Source organism: Dermacentor andersoni, chromosome 11 (assembly GCF_023375885.2).
Source record: "Dermacentor andersoni chromosome 11, qqDerAnde1_hic_scaffold, whole genome shotgun sequence".
NCBI classification, from domain to species: Eukaryota; Metazoa; Arthropoda; class Arachnida; order Ixodida; family Ixodidae; genus Dermacentor; species Dermacentor andersoni.
The window spans coordinates 65,223,052-65,239,398 of record NC_092824.1 but is presented as its reverse complement, the minus strand read 5'-3'; the positions used below and the strand labels follow the sequence as shown (position 1 = coordinate 65,239,398).

The window sequence follows — 16,347 nt, the reverse complement described above, 5'->3', positions numbered from 1 at the left end:
ACCTGAGTGCTGCTTGCCAGATAGGAATAACACATTCGCGACCACGAAAGAACTCGAAAGCGATTGCTCTGGCGCCCGGACCACAGCTGGAGAATCAATATGGCGGCCGGCGATACGGCAGGGCGCAGGAGAGGACGGCCGAAATGGCGGCGCGGTTAGCGCGGAGAAAGAGGGTTGGGCAATATTGCGAGGAGGAAAAAAACTGCGCGGTCGCTTGGGAGAAAAAAACAACAACAAAACAATAAAGACAAAATGAAGATGCACAAACGAAATGGCGTTCTTTTCGTTCGAACGGAGATAGAGAGACAGACGGGCGCAAGCCGAAATGAAAAGCATAACGGACCTAGAATAACAGGCAGCCAGAACAAGTTGGCGCCCCGCCACTAAACATCTCTCTTTCCCTCTTTCCTCGAACCGCTTTCGAGCGAGTCCGCGGGTACTACGATCGTATACACACGCGAGCACAGTAGAGCGGCGAAGCAGCGGTGTTGATAATACGACTTTGATCAAAACTCTGCGGGTTTTCGCCCTTCATCCATAGTGCCTTCTCTCCACTTCCTCCTCACTCTTACCCCGCGCCGCACTTTATTTCTTCGCTTATCTACGCCTTTCTCTCCTTCGTACTCTGCCCAAACTATTTCCTCCCCCCCACTTTCCCACCCCTTCCCTTCCAGTTACTCCATGAAGCCGGCCTAGGGGGCGCTAGCGGGCTTCCTGCTTCAGGGCGGAGACAGACTGCACCGTATCTACAGTCGCGCCGCCGCCGGACTGCAGCAGTGGCGGGTGCCACTGCGGCAGCTGAGGCTCGCGCGAGGAGGGAGAAGGGTTAGTGGACGCACAAAATGAAGGGAGCGAGGCTCTCAGACCGACCCGAACTTACCCCCTCGAATATGACTCGAACCTCACCTATACTGTCTTCCCTTCTCCCTCCTCGTCTCTCCCCCCGGTTTGCCCCCTTTCCGTCGGCCGTTCCGCAGAGCAAAACCACCGCAGAGCGCAGCAAGTCACCGCAGTTCCACCCGCGCAGCCCGAGGAGCGCATAGACACGGCGGAGGCATAGATAGGTCCAGCGCGAGCGAAGGCGGAGTCTCGACTCTTCTATGAACAACACTCCGCCCCCTCGCCCGGTTCGCTCAGTGGAGTTTCCGCAGCGGCGGGCCCGGGTTCCGGGAGTCAGGCGGGAGCCCGGGGCGGACTCCACGAGCGGACCGGCGCTCGCACCCCATTGGTCGACGCGCGGCAACAGACTCGGCCCCGGGAGCAACCTCTGTCGCTGCTGCAGCCACCGAGGTCTGCTCTCTCTCTCTCTCTCACGGTCGGTGCATCGTCGTCTTCGCCCGGGGTTTCGGGCCGGGGACTCGGGCTCTCTCTGGAGTCCATCTCTCTCACTCTCCGAGACTCCGGCGCTCACCCCCTTCGCTTCCCCCTCTCCCGCTCCTCCGCTCGCCTCGAGCGAACTCGCTTCACCCTTTCTCTCGGCCGCCTGCGGCGCTGCGCTCGCCCGGTGATCGATACGGGTGTCGGGACACGGAGCTCGGGCCCCACTGTTCGCGGAAGCGCGCAGGGTTCGAGTGCTTGCTGGTTGCGGAAATAGAAAAGTTGGCCTACGTAAGACGAGTACCCAAAAGGTGCACTTGCCCGTGGAAACGTAACAGCTTGCGTGAAAGAGCGGGGAGCGAAGCCTTTGACAGCGAGACGAGAACATAAACACACGAGTTTCGCGCTCGTGTATTTGTGTTCCCGTCTCGCTGTAGAACCTTGCGCGCAAGATGTTTCAACCCCGACTAACCAGATCAGTTACGTTACTCGGAAACGTAATGCTCCTTCGTATTCTCTGAAGAAATCGCAGAGCCCTCACAGCGCCCGTGCACAGAGAAAGACGAACTGTACGTTTTCAGCTGTGCTTGATGGAGGTTCGAGCTGCGTTTGTTCTGTTCGTAACATTTGGCGTCAAACGTAGCGAATGTGAGATTTTCATGTCGAGAATGTGCGAGAGAGAGGACGATGGAAGAAAACGACCAGAATGGTGACGTGGGCTTCTCAGACTTTGATGTCAGTTGAGTTAGGACGATGTGTTGCGCAAACGGGAAACAAGACGCAAGAAGGAATGACAGCCGCATTGTGCACTCGAAGTCTAGGTTTGTGGCTTATGCGCTTCTTGTTATCGTGACACGTCTTTTTAACGCTACAGATAACAATGTCTCCTAAGTTTAGAATACGCTACAACTAGCCCAACTACATGTCTTCTCCAACGGGGCTTAAAAGGCTGCGTGTCTGTCGTTCTTTCAGTGTCCATGTCCTGCGGTTGCACTCCACTTCATCCAGATTCAATACGAGTGGAAGAACACGCAACGTCGCATTGAGTCGCGACTGTTTAAGCACAGTACATTGTCAAAAATATAAACTTGCCGTACTTTTACGGCATTGGTATCGTTACGGGAAAACGCATATTACGTATATTTACAAATTATTTGCCGTTACGAAAAGCAGAAAACAATATGGCACCGAAGTCCGCTTGCGCCCCCTGTTTAACTTCGACATCCTCTGAGGAAGCCACCAAACGATCAAAGGTTACACACAGAGTTTGACCCTGGGCCCGGAAGGCTACATTGCAGAATCTTTGTCCGTCAAGCAAGAATTAGCTGCAGGTGGCTTGCGGTACGGCTAAGAAGGCCATGCAAGGGAATCTTTATTATATATTTATATGCGACGTCTGAAGGTGGCAAGCATCACATATATTGTGATGCTTGATATATAGCCCTTGCAAGATATAGCCGCGTCTCTTCTATGTCGACGACAAAGACGACGATGGGAGTTTTAGTATAGACTCCGATCCCCCATAGTGTGTATGCGCCACTGTATTGGATACAAGACAAGACTCCGTCTCGCGCACCGGCCGTGAAGCATCATGTACGGATTTGCCTCGATTGCCAGAGGCGCAAGTCGCCCCCAAGGAATCAAGCCGGCCTGCTACAAACCGTAAAGGTCCCACGCACACCATTTGACCAGATAGGAATGGACCCTTTGGGCCCACTTCCTGCGTCAAGTGCAGGGAACCGCTGGGTTATTTTCGCGACTGATTATCTGACTCGCTACGCCGAAACAAAGGCTCTCCCGCGAGGCACAGCAGGAGAGGTGGCACGATTTTTCACGAATGATGTTGTGCTTAGACGCGGTGCACCAACCATCGTAGTCATAGACAGAGGAACCACATTCACGGCAGCGCTTTTAGATAATGTCCCTATGCTCAGCGGAACGACTGAACGCAAGACGACAGCCTACGATCCACAATCCAGCGGACTCACAGAGCACCTAAAACAAAGCTCTTGAAGACAGGCTTTCATTGTATGTGGACGTAGAACAGAAAAATTGGGACGAGATCCTGCCTTGTATAGCTTTTGCGTACAACAACGCTAAGCAAGAAACAACACGGATGACTCCGTTCAGCCTTGTTCGCGGACGCGAAGTGCGGACGATGTTATATGCAGTGCACCCGCACAAATGGGATGGCGCCGACACGGAAAGAGATGCGTTTACACAATGCGCCGATGAAGCTATACAGCCAGCTCGCACGCGTGCGGATCTGTCAACAACAGGACTGCGACGCAAGCCGCTACAATGCTCGTCATCGACCAGTATAACCTATGAAACTGGTGAAAAGGGTTGGACTGGACGTCCGTCCGAAGACGGGGACTATCCAAGAAGCTTTAAGACAGTTTTAGAACAGCGTTTGTCGCCTATAGCGTATACGTTAAACGTAAGCACCTTTGCGGGACGTTACGGTCCGCGTCCTTTCAAGTCGTTTAGTTTACCGCACGGAGACGTGAACGTAAAGAAAACGTTATAAAACAGGGCGCCGTCTGGTGCCCCGTGCCAAACGTATCCAAACCAGGACAGTCCATCGGCAACCATCCTGCCATTGCTATGTGAAAGCGTCTCATTAGGCCTACGTGTGCCAGAATCGCCGAACGATCTCAGAAAGTGGACGTGCTGTGCGCTCGCATCTATAACCTTTCAGGTGTTTTTAGAGAAAGCGAAAACTCATTACAATAGTTACAGGCGATCGGCGCCAGTGAAAGCGTATAGCCATCACAATAATTCACGTTGAAGCGGAAGCCATGGGTGCCGCCATGTTCTACAACGCTATTTCTTATCGTCCGCAAACATTACGAACGGTAAACTTGCCAAATAACGTACGTTACCATAACGCACGTAAACCGCAGAAACCCAATAACGTTCCGAGCATGCACAGTGAGGACGACGCTATTTCTTTACGTACATAAAGCGTTTGCGTTCGGTTGCAAACGCTAAACTACAACTGTCAATTATGGCGATACTTCGGACCGTATCGAGTACTACGGCGCCCATGTGACGTCACCTACGAGATATAGCCCCAGATAGCCCCTATTGCACGACGCGCCGCCAACACCGCCCGGAATTTGTGCACGTAGTACGCATGAAACCATACGTCAGCGAGCGACTGTGCGAGGAACTTCACACGACCTCCTCTAGCATGGGGGCGATGCTTCTCTTCAGAGAGAGGCAAATGCCGCGCCTCTTCTATGTCGTCGACAAAGACAACGATGGGTGCTTTAGTAGGCTTCGTCTTATGAATCGGCCTAGCGGAGATTAGAAGACGAAGAAGTCCTCTCTATAGGCTCGACTGCTAAAACGAAGCTGTTTTCGTTATATGTGTCCTCGTTTCCTATCTTCGTTGGACTGCGACAATATTATAATAGCGCAGAAGCGCAGCCAGCTACGCAAAAGGCGCCGTCTTCGTCACTCGGTTATGCTCAGGCGGTTGATTGGTGCCTTGCCAATTTAACTCGCCGTCTACAAAACACGTGTTGCTAATACCGCGTGGTTGAAATACTTGAAGCTCTCGAACCAGTGCTTGCTGCTATGCATAAAAACGTCCATATTCTTTTGTTTGGTTTTTCTAGTCCCCCTTGCGCTCCTGTGCCTGTCAACACTATATATACATACATACACACACATATATATATATATATATATATATATATATATATATATATATATATATATATATATATATATATATATATATATATATATATATATAACGTTCTCATGCGCTTGATCAGTGTTCCCCTTCTTCCTTCCCTGGAAGTAATTCTACATATATACATCTTTACATCATAGTATACGGTTGTCGAGATACGTTACCAAACCGCGAAATGCTTGGAAAAAAGCGATTGAGCGGAATTTAGTTACGCAAAGGCAGAGCGGTTGGGACGTGAGGCAAAATTTCTCTGCATGCCTTATTATACTGTGCTGTGAAACCAGACGCAGTCCACGGTGAAGAAAAAAAAGTTTTTACCCGCTGTTTTTACGTCACGGCTCGGTCGCCTTTCTTGGCTCTCGCTGCTTTTTGCGTCGAATAAGCCGCTGTGTCTGAACAAAACGTAACTGGATCAGGTATGTGCTGCGCCATATGAAGGACTTGTCAATTTGTAAATACTGCCGGTATGTCTGCAAGCTGCTTTTCCTTGTGTTAGTCCCATGCTTATACTGGAAATTTCGAGCAAGGATTGAATCCTCAATTTCTCTTCTTAGTATTATTAGACGTCTCGAAGGAAATGGCAGGAATGGCATTACCGGGGCCTGTGTCTATTAATACTCGATTTTGCTTTCCATCTGCCTTCTTGTATCGTGCGTCTCGCCGAATGGCTGGTCCCGGAAATGCGGTGGCATCGGAACCAGCTTACAAAGCCCCTCCCTCCAAAGTAGTTTAAAACAAAATAGATCTGTACAAAATAAGACCCCCTGGCTCTCACGCAATGAGTCTGAAAAGGGACGAACGAATACAGACGGATCGGACGATGCCGAAGCTCAGGGTACTTATATATATATATATATATATATATATATATATATATATATATATATATATATGTGTGTGTGTGTGTGTGTGTGTGTGTGTGTGTGTGTGTGTGTGGGTGTGTTTGTGTATTATCTATAGGGGTGACTACCACCTCTTATAAGTGTTCATTTGTGACAGTGTGCACAAGGAAAACCATCCCAAGTGTGGACTATCCCGTGTGGGAATGCGAAGTGCGCTGGGCCTATTCACTATGTTGTTCCGGACTGCCAGAGGCACACGGCTTTCAGCCAATGAGCGTTGGCTTACGCATGCAGCTTTTCGGGCAGCCCTGGGCAGCCTGGGAGGACGTATCGAAGAGATCCACCGGAGACATTCCGGGTTAAGCATCGGCCTAAGCCGGTGAAGTCCCTCGAGGACAAACGTATAAGGTGCTCTTAACTCGCTGTGGTGTTTTGCGTGCGAAGCTTACAGAGTGAGCCTTACTTGGAGTGTTCTCCTTTCCCCTTACCCACCTCCACAAATAGTGTTTGAGCCGAATTCGCTCTGCATGGCAGTGCGTGAGGCACAGCTGCGCCTGTAATTTGGCAGACATGCGGTAAAGCAAGGCGCTCACGTGGTTCTACACAGGCTAGTGCAGATCGATCGTGAAGTAACAAATTAGCCGAAATTGACCGCGCTTTTTTTTTTCTGTCCTAGATGCCGTCATGGGTTAACGAAACATTCGCATTTCTATATGCACCGGACACTCGATATAAGTCACGACGTCGGCAATCGTACGCAGCCCTCTTCGGAATGCGCTCCACTTCCCGTGCTCTTGCCACGGTACCCGCATTGTTCGCACCGTCGCACAAACACACTTTCGGTCACTGTCGAAACGCGACGGTTACCACGACACCCGGAAGGAGCGCACAGCTCACGCGGGGAATGAGAGAGTACGTTTTAATTACGTCAAGGACAAAAGAAAAAACCGAAGGGCGGGGAGCGAAGTAACGACTTTCCCGACCCCTTGGCCAGGGCCATTTATATACGTGCCATTGAGGGAGCAGCCGCGAGCCAAGATCTCGACACGGAAGCAAGATAGAATAATAATAAAAAAAGTGGGCGGAACAGCGGCTGCTTCGTTGTGGTGCGTTGCGCGGATGCTTTAGTAATGGCGGGCCATCCGTATTGAAGCTTGGCTTCGAGAAGCCATGCATGGCAAAACGGAGGGTCTAGCCGCGCGAACGAAGACAGAGCGTCGACGGCCAATTGCTCTTCCGCGCGGACGGAGAATGCCGCGACAGGATCTCCTTTCAGGCGCGGAGGGAGCTTGTTCGACGCGCGCCAGCTCCCCCTCCCCCTTTCTTTCTCCCCCGATACCTCCGCCATGCTGCCTTCCTTTTCGTTCCCTACGCTTCCCCTTCCCCCGCGCGGAATGCACTAATGAGCAGCGATCCTTTTTTGTCGGAATCCCTTTCTTTCAAGAGCGAACCTCCGTCGTCTGTCGTCTGCAATTGTCGGGCCGCCGTGGCGGAGGCTCGAGGCCGGCTGTTGCGCCGTCTGCTTTTCCGTGGGAGTGTACCGGGCATATGTTCGCGGCACTTCCTTTATTTATTTTTGAAATTATTCGATTCATAAATTAAATTATGGGTTTCGAAGGGACACTAAAGACTCACAGTAGAAGAGTTTGGACTGCTAAAATATTTTTTTTTTGAAAAATTTGATTTCAATAATTTAGTTCGAATAGGTTGACTATTAGAAGAGAAATTGATGGTGAAAGTCAACTTCTTATATTATTTTGCGCCGAAACACCAGCGCCAGTACGTCAGTGGGACGTCACAGGTGCCAAGGTACTCTCATTTCTTTTTTCGCATTTGGGCCGTTGTGGCACCGTAGACGCTCTCTAAAATTGGTAAGTTTAGTCTATGGCTCTCGCATAGAATACAACTCATTGCCGTTATTACCGTTAATAATGATAATAATAATAATAATAATAATAATAATAATAATAATAATAATAATAATAATAATAATAATAATAATAATAATAACTAGGGCGGAAGTACAAACCTCCACAATTATGACGTCATGCAGAGCTTGTGCGAAAACTTCCAGGTGAAAGTCTCTCGAGAGGTATGTGTGCGCGCATTATAGCTTGAAGCTTTTTTTTTTTTTTGCGGAGACTCAAGTGTAGTGTGAACAATTATGGGGTATTTTGTCCTCCATGTGATCGCAGCTGCACTGGCAAGCGAATTTAGGCGACGTCACGCTTTACGGGACGCCGGCGTGCAGACTCGAATCGACTCCATTTGACAGATCTGCCCTAAGGCTGACGGCATTACGTCGGTGGTAAAAGAAAAGAGCTGTAGATCTTGTTCACGAGTGCGCTAAATTCGGCTTTCATGTTCGTTTGATAGATTGAAGGACCCTGGGACCTAGTAAACGAATAGCTTGTAAATTGAATTGAATTTTGGGGTTCTACGTGGCAAAACCGCGATTTCATTACGAGGAACGCCGTAGGGGGGGGGACTGCGAATTAATTTTGACCACCAGGAGATATCCCATAGCTTGTGAAATGATAAACGCAAGCAGTAATGAAGGAAAGGCGGCAGAGACAGCGCTGCTATTTGCTTTAGCATTAATAACTGCATTAGCAGACCAGTGGAATTCCGACTGCTGGCACAAATAACAAATGGGTGTTCGACAACAGCAGATGGCAATACAGCAATACAGCAGATAAACATGAGGCGGTATGAGCGTTTACATACGTAACCATTTAGAGCGCGCACATTCTGGGGAGTATACACAGCGCGCTGAAAAGGAAAACGAGATTTGCACGTTCAGCGTCGTTTGCTGAGGTTTACGCACTATTAAAAAAAAAAAACAATAATGATAACGTTTCACGGGTTAAATTTGGGATGTCAAGTTAGAGTCATGTATTATCACGAGATAAAAGAAAATAAGAAGAAATAGAAGAGGGGAAAATGACACAATCTGAAAGAATTTCGAGCGCTTATACTTTCGTGTCACTGGTTAACTCGGACGACATCCCAAGAAGTAAAAAAAAAAACCGATTCAACGAAAGTGGCCTTCACCGTGTCTTATAGGTAACTCACTCCACTGCCGTATACACTGTTAGTGGTAAAAGAGTTCGCAAAGGCCGCTTCTGTCTATGCATTTGAACTCTCGAATTTTATAATGGCGATCAAGTCGTCCAGGAACACTTCTGCTACCGTCGGTTACGCGATCGGCGAGCCTGACTGTAGACAAAGTGCGTTGTCATCGTCGACGCAACGTTGGCAAGGCAAGCGAGCGCTCACGCACTTTACGTCGGCGTGTGACGGAGCCTTAACATTGTCGCCGGTGTTGCAATGACGCAGCATCTGCTGTATAGCAAGGGGGCGATAGTCAGGGGACCGTCCGCCTGCCGATGCCATGACGCAGCGCGTTATCGAACGAACGAGATCGTAGATTACAGATGGTCGGCAACCATGCGTCGGGCGCGCGGCACCTTTCTCACGGAGTCGGCCGAACGAAGAGCCGCTTAAATTTTCTGTGGCGTAGACATTGGAAACTAGCCACCGCGCCTGGCTTCTCTCTCGAAAAAAAGGTACATAAGAAAATTCAGGCCTGAATAACCGTCTGCACCGTTCCATTCCGTCAAGTGTTGCGAGAAACCCGAGTTCTTCCCAACTCCGAGGGACGAAAGGTACTGTGTCATAGATTTATAGCCTATCACGCAATGAAAGGATCAATTGGTTTAGTCGCATAATAATGCTGATGCGTACTGCTTGTCGTAAATCGGTAATAATTAGAAAATTACTTAAGGTTCGGAGTAACGGCGCACGTTCAGAAAAGCAAGCCCGAAGGTAGGTAGTAAAAGTAAATGACGTCTCTGTCTCACGAGATATGCAAAATCACGCAAACGGTGAGAATGGGCTGTGTAGTACGCTTATAAGCAGAGCTCCCGAAGAGCTGAAGAGGTTTGTGCTGTTTGAGCAGCTTCAGCAAACGACCGTCACGCACTAGGCGACCGTGTCGGCGCATTGGTGGCTATGATGTGAGAGGCAAGACAGGTGATTATTCTTTGGAGACGAGACAAAGCCCCGAAGGGAGTGAATATGTCTGAGAGGGTAGCAAATTTCATCTCAATTCAGGGGGAGAGAAGTGCAGCGACCCTCACCCCTTTTGGTGCTGATGGAATGCTAATAACGGATGGGGTTGTATAGGTCGGCATATTCACTCGTGAGTATATGTACACGCTGAGTCATGCTTACGCCACACCGATGTCTCAGCCGCAGGATAGAATGTGAGTTAGTGACGAATTGTGTGATTGGACGTGGGTCTGTACGGGTGGGAGTACTGGTCATTTTGTGCAGACCTCGTGAGGGCGAATGAACGTAAGTACGATCGCGAGTGAGTATTGGCAAAGTATGTGGTGGTGTGAGTATAGGCACGTGATGAGTGAGAGAGAGCGAGCGCGAGTGTATATGTAGGAGTGAGCCTCTAGACCTCCACCCCCCCCCCCTCCCAAAAAGAAAGTAGTAGTGAGTTAGTACGAGTGAGCTTGACCTCCCACTCAGTACCGTAGCACCATAGCCACGGAGGAGCCGTGCCGCGTATGACTGTGATACTGTACTCATAAGCGTGAGCTGGAGCATGACGAAATAACGTAACTTTGGGCGTGTTGGTGTTCCATCACTGCACCTAGCGCAGAAGACAAGGACAGAGTTAAAAACCGGCGAAGGCGGGCGCTGTTTTCGTCGGTTTTCACTCTGCCCTTGTCTTGTGTTGCGCGCTAGATGCAGTACTGGAACATCAGTGCAGCTCAGCATTGCTTACGGGGGTTGCAGGTTGCACTAAACGCTCAACGTTTAAAAATTCAGTCAAACTGTAAGTCTGCAGAACAGTCTGGAGTCGCCAAGGTTTTGGTTTCAACAACTGTATGCGTTTACGAGGCGTGAGAGGGCGTGCGTTTGCGTCGTGCCGCTGTCGTCCTTGTTTTTCACCGCTGGCCTCAATCAAGCCGCCGACTCTTTGACCGAAACTCACCGTAGCGAAGGTTTCCACGCACTCATGTGTCACGTATACACATAAAAGAAGCGAAACGTACTTCGACAAACGCTTCACAAACGCCATTGAGAACGAAAGGCCGTTCTCTCGAGCCTTGAAACGGCGAAAGGAACCGCTGGAGGGGTAGGCGAAAACGTAGCGAGTGGATTATGAGCGCTTCCGTTAAAACGCAGCGTCGGCCGCGTGTGTGTCCTTTCGGCGTCTGCTCGGGGACAGACGACGCCACTTCTGTCACGGCTTTCCTTTCTTCCGATCCCTTTTTTTCTCTTGGCCGAGGACAAGGCTTGCTAACAGTGCAGCGGTGTAGTGCCGTTGTAGGCACAGTACGCCTTTTTGAGACGTGCCGCCAGTTAGAGTCTTTCATAGTTGGTGGCGCCGCTCTGTGAGGTCGACGGGGAACGATGAGTGATATAGTTTTCCGGCTAAACCGCACCGATGCAGAAATACAGGGAACTTCGTAGCCCGTAGCGCGAAGAAGGGGTCACAGAACTTTCTCCGATCGAAATTCGAAGAAGGGGGGTACAGGAGGTCTAGATGACCGCGGCGAGCGTAGATTTATTGCTCTGACAGCCGAGTCATAATGTCCCTCGGCGTTTGTTCATTCAGAACGCCAAGTTCGTTTTTTTTTTTCCTCCACGAACTATACGGATGAGCGTTTATACGCGCATAAGACTCCTTGTCCACGCGACGGAATAGCCGGCATCGGTTCCGCAGGCTGAAATCTTATTCTTATCGTGTCAGTAGTAAAATAATAACAGGAACTGATAGCACACTGCACCAATGGAGCGAATAAGGATACGCAATCTACCGAAAAGATTGGCTTCCTGACATCTTTCCGGAGGTCTCTCTTCGAACGGACATTTTTAGCATGGCGTGAAGGAGTGCCTTCATTTACGTCAGCTAGCCACGGTTGTCTCGTATTACGAGAGGCAACTACGTAAACAATAAAATAGGTTATCGGTTAGCGCATTCGGGAGCCACTCGCAAGTCGCGAGGCTTATCTTGCCGCTTATAGTTTAGAATCAAGTGCGTTATAATCAAGGGTATTTTGCGAGCACTAACATGCGGCGCTGGAACTTTGAGGCTAACGAATAAGCTTGGAAGGATGCCGCGCATGGATCACGCCGTTAGAGGTGGAAAGATAATGGTTAGCGAAACGTCGGGAGGCGTGAAGGCGACCCCGTGGCTTAGACGTCAAACGAGGTGGGCTCCTTACAATGCGCCAACCCGTAGTTCCTACAGATACACTGGTGTCGTGTGCGTGCGAAATGCATCTCTTGGCACGGAAAAAAACGCAGCCTGCATCAGCGTGGACCCTTCTCCGATTACGCACGCTTATAGGTATACAAGTCGGGGTTCCGCGGTTGCGACATGACAGGAGCTTTGCAGAAAACGTTTTCTACTTGTGTTTTCATTACGACCGTCTAGACGGGCACCTGCTCGTGATTAGCGACGTGGCATTATTTAAAAGCAATACTTCGGAAGTTGCACGAGGTCGGCGGGATCGAATCCCGGCCACGCCGGCCGCATTTCGATGGGGGCGAAATACAAGAACACCCGTGTAGTTAGATTTAGGTGCACGTTAAAGAACCCCAGGTGGTCCAAATTTCCGGAGTCCGCCAATACGGCGTGCCTCATAACCAGATCGTGGTTTTGGCACGTAAGACCCCGCAAAATCAATCAAATTTGCGAAGTTTCGGGCAACGAGATTGTTTCCGGCGGACGCGCTCTTCAACGTATAAGGAGGCGCCTGTCGCTGTTCTTACAAATAAAGGTGCAACGTTTCTCCAATATTGTCGCGGATAGTTTCCATAGGAGGACGAGTGTTCCTTGCTGGAGGCGGACCTGTATAGCTTCGCAAAAATACTTCCACGGTACTTGATGGCTCATTCTATAGCGCCCTATGCTCGTCAATTTGCCTTGGTCCTTGCTTTTAAAAATCACCACACAACACCCTCGGAAAGGCATACTGCACTGACAGAGTTTCATTTCAGGGTGTTACGAAAGCCAGGCCTGCGCACGAGTAGCGTTCTGTAGAAACTCCGACTTTTATCAGCTCTACGCCATCAGGTTACAGACTATACGCTCTTCCGCGAACTGCTTTCTTTTTTTTTTGTTTCAAAAATGCTCGGGCATCGTTATCGTCAAAAAAAAAGAAAAAGAAAGAAAAGAAAGACGACGACGCGGAGAAAGCGCGTCTAGCCAGTTATTTGTTTTTATGCTTCTTTTCCTTTCTTTCTTCTGGTTCATCCTACGAATACTTTGCAGTTCTCGAACTGAGTGCATCATCTCGCCATAGTTTCTTCAGAGCCAAAAGAAATGATCGCGCAGCGCCGGAAATGCACCTGATCGCCGCTTTCGGAAGTCGATTCTCCTGCACAAAGCCACCCCCGATGCACTCAAACAGGAACCACACGTACACAAGGTCGCTCCCTCATCTTGTCTCCTTATATTTTCCGAGCAGTTCGCTAAAGCCGATATCCGTCTTCATCAGCATCAACGACTTTTCGAACACTGCGCGCAACCTTCGCCGCTCCAGAAGCCTACCACGAATCACGTGACACCCTTCTCCCCGAAGTTTTCCCCGCTCAAAGGAGGACCGCGGCAAAGAGACGGGCTCGAGCCAGTTTAGTACCAGCTGAAGCGTTGTTTACAGCATGCCTAGTCATTCCCCTCTTGCCTTCGTCCTTCCTCTTTCTCTAGTTCCCTCGTTATCCTCATCCCCCCCTTCCTTCCCCCTTGTCGCCATCAGCGCCACCAAATGTCTTCTTCAGGCGACGTCCCGCCGGGTGCGAATGACGTCTGTCCGTAGGCGTGTAGCTTGAGCAGCGCGACGGGCTTTCACCCGACAAACGAGCCCGACAGGGGAGCACTGGTGCTGCACAGGCGCCCACCCGAACGACTCTGCTCGTCAGCGAGGAGAACGATGCGGACACCTCCTAGCGCGTAGCGCGCGCACCAATTAGCGAGAGAGCCGTCATACACGCGTTGGAGATAGCAGAGGGTCGGCAGAAGGTAGTGAGGCTTTGGGGCGAGGGGGGATGGGGTGCTGTTAGAGTCGCCACTTCGCCGAGATGACCACAACACAAAGTTGCCGCCGCCGCCGCCACAGCTGAAATGGCCCGCTGGTTCCAAAAGAGAAAATCCGCTGATGATGCCCCCGGGCGGAGGCCGCATGCCTCCGAAACGAGGAAACCCGTGCTGGGGTCCTCGAGATTCTTTGTTTGTTTGTTTCTTTTTCGGGTCGCATCGGTAGTGCACCGCGTGGAGTTTAGTCGTCCGTAGAGGGAACAGTTTCGTGCGGGTGCCTTGCGTGCCCCCTATAGTGCACCCAAGGCGCCGCTCGGGAAGGCGATAGTGAAGCGTCTGGGCGCTATCTGCGTGTTCGGAAGCCGCCGGCGAGAGTATGGCCATGTGCATTCGCGGCAGCAGCGGTGACCGCAGTCGCTGCTGCAGCGTCTACGGCAGCAGCCATTAGGGAGAAAAGGAGACGATGCTGGGCTCCTAATGGGTTCCGCGATTCTTCCCCTAAGGGTCCCAAAGAGAGAAGCGGCATCGTATACAAAGCGGCTTGGAGAAAAAGAAAAAAAGGAAACGAGAAGTCATCTTAAGTTCGGTGTTCGGAGTCGTATCGGAGGCAAGAAACTGTCCGCGCAGCTCCTCAGTCGGTGGCCGCAGACGAAGCCGAAGTGGAGGCGGCGAAGTGCTTCCAGAAGTCGCTGTATAGTAACTCCTGCTGGAGAGCGTAGTCAGTGTGTCGCTGTTAATGCTCGGACCGTGAAGAAAGAAAGAAAGAAAGAAAGAAAGAAAGAAAGAAAGAAAGAAAGAGAGGTCGTTGATCGTTGGGGCAGCGTGTCCTTTCAGCCGTCGAACTGGAGCCCGTTTCTACGCACGCATGGAACAAGTTCGCGCGAACTGAGCTTTCGATTTACGAAGAGAGTGCGCGTAATTGGCTGTCGGCGTGAAAATAAACGCCGTTCCAGCTGCAGGCTATAGAGAGGGGCAGATGACTAGCCGCCTTTCCCGACGCGCAGAGTTGGAAGTGCCCTTGTCGTACGTTGCCACCCACGAAGTCGCCACGTGCGGGAAACACGTTCCGTTGCAGGAACGAGAAAAACAAACTGGGACGAAGTGCCTCGGTATGCGTTTTACAGCTTTATGACCGCGTATGGTGGCGATGGATTTGATGCTCACACTTTACTTCTTGTGCCTACTGCCTGCCTGTTTGCTAATAATTTCTTGGTTGTAAAAAAAAAAAAAAATTACGGGGCTGAACTGGAAGGGCTAAATTCTGTCTTATAGGCTACCATTTCTTGCTGAACAATAAATATAAAATCAAATGTCAGCGTCGCAGTCACGGAAAGGCTGCAAGATAGGTCTATTTAGAACGTTAAGGCCAGCTAAGTGACTGAGAATATTTTACGCGCTTGAAGGGGGGGGGGGGGGGAAGAGGGGAGGAGCGTGTACTCTCCTGGCTTGCCAGAAAGGCGGCACGTGCCCGTTACATAGTCTCAAGAACGCTTTTAGACCTCTTTAACACTTCATCAAAAACGGCAGGGCCGAGAAGTTCTTCATTTAATCTATACATGTCGAAAAAAGGACATATATCCTGCCTTCGTTGAAATAGTGCGGTTCGCTGCATTAGTGGCTGGCGCTGCGTGGTTAGGGGGCTGTCGCTATAATATTGCACGTAAACGCAGTACATGTGCCTATGAGGCACATTAACTGCCCTAAGATTGACGCGTCACAATACACGCTGACAATTGGTGGATAGGAAGAACGGGGACAGAGGTGACGTTCCGCGGGGTCGGAGGCCAGGCAAAATTTCTTACCCTGTTCACATATGCGTATATGGAACGGACAAATGGCACGTTGGAAGGCTCCTCCCGAAGTATATATACTTCGCACTAAAGCACTATAGTGCTGAAAACAGCAATAGCGCAGACCGTACTACGTCCTTCGCGCTAAAGCTTGAGCTTTATTCCCAGCTTTATTCCCAAAACCCCAGAAATTAAAATATTGTGGGCTTTTACGCGCCAAAAACCGCGATGATTATCAGGCATGCCGTAATAGGGGGGAACTGCGGAAAATTTTTTGACCACGTGGGGATCTTCAACGTGCAGTCACTGCAACGACATACGGGCGTCCTTGCATGTAGGCCACATTGAAATGCGGCCGCCGTGGTTGGGATTCGATCCGGCGACCTCGTGCTTGGAAGCGCGGCGAGATACAACGGCGTGTGCTCCAGCTGTACGGTGCATGCCATGCGCCGCGTTTCGAAGCTGTTAAGCTTCCTCATTCACGTGACATAACGCATATTCCGTGCCGTTGTAACACCGTGTTTCGAGTTTATACTAACCAACCTTTGCGCACTTGCATCAACTAGAGGGAAAAAAAAAAAGGTTCCACGGTGAATACTCGCACGTGTGATGATTAGTGTCCATTAATTA

The 16,347-nt window shown here is 50.3% G+C and overlaps 1 protein-coding gene across 4 annotated transcripts in view; it reads right to left on the bottom strand.

The window, feature by feature from the left end:
• LOC126517781 (uncharacterized) overlaps window positions 1-16,347 on the bottom strand; it is a 68,633-nt gene that overhangs the window by 38,484 nt on the left and 13,802 nt on the right. The gene's annotated exons all lie outside the window — the stretch shown is intronic.